Genomic DNA, 1,001 nt, shown 5'->3' with positions numbered 1-1,001 from the left:
TTTAGTGAGGACTGTAGATCCAGATCGTTGGGTTTAATTTTGTCTTGTCTCAGCCTTACTGGAAATGCTTTCAAGTGTCAATTACACAATACACCTTAGTGTATTGATGGTGTAATACACAGTGAAAACACAGTACCACACATAGTGATAGTCCTTGTTTTCTCCTTAAACTTCATAGCTGAACAAACTATGGAAGTAAGCTTTTGATGTTTGTGTGATTCAGGCACGTTCTGTTTATTTACAGTGTGTGTCTCTACGAATTCATTGAGTTTAAGGAAAGAAATAGAGGAATATTTAGCCAGTTAATTCTCAGCAAAGACTCTCTATTTTCTGGCCATAGCATGGGAAAAGGACATGAAACTGATTCTATCATTGTGTCCAATCTTTTCCAGCTCATCCTCCTGTCAGTTCACTTCCAGAAGTTGAGGCACGGGTATATTCCCTCGGCTGGTGCATAAGCAGAGCATTCACTCAGTTCTCCCTAAAGACTAGTTAGAGGAATGACTCCAGAACAGGGTTATGCTTGGTTAGTCCCCCTTTGCAGCAGCCCTTATATAGTGATGGAGTTGGAAAGAGTGTGCCTGTGAGAGGGAATAACAGGTTTGCTCCTGGCATGTGTGGGACCGAAGTCAGTGCATGAAGGCTGCTGCCACAGTGCCTGACTCCATGGGGCTGCAGGGCTGGTGGTGCAGAACTGCCTGCCAGCTGCACTCGGGCATCGAGCAATAGCTTGTGCTGGTTATTAAACCCTAGTGTGAAGAAGAGGCGAGTGATATCTCTACAGCTAAGGTTTCCCAAAGTCATTTTTACTAATTAGTCAAGAAAATGGGTAAGAAATATGTTCTTTCCCTCAGAAGGCTCTAATCCCACTTGACTGAGCAGTATTAAGCAATCCTGTCAGAGAGTGTATTTTTGAAGCACTCCTTGGGGCAAAATTAGAGCTTCAAGAATAAGAAATAATGAGAGATGTAGGGGGCAGAGCCTTTTTTTTTTTTTTTTTT

The sequence above is a fragment of the Calidris pugnax genome, unplaced genomic scaffold, assembly GCF_001431845.1.
Source record: "Calidris pugnax isolate Ruff unplaced genomic scaffold, ASM143184v1 scaffold248, whole genome shotgun sequence".
Taxonomy (NCBI): Eukaryota; Metazoa; Chordata; class Aves; order Charadriiformes; family Scolopacidae; genus Calidris; species Calidris pugnax.
The sequence above is the reverse complement of the archived record's forward strand: the minus strand, read 5'-3'. Positions refer to the sequence as shown.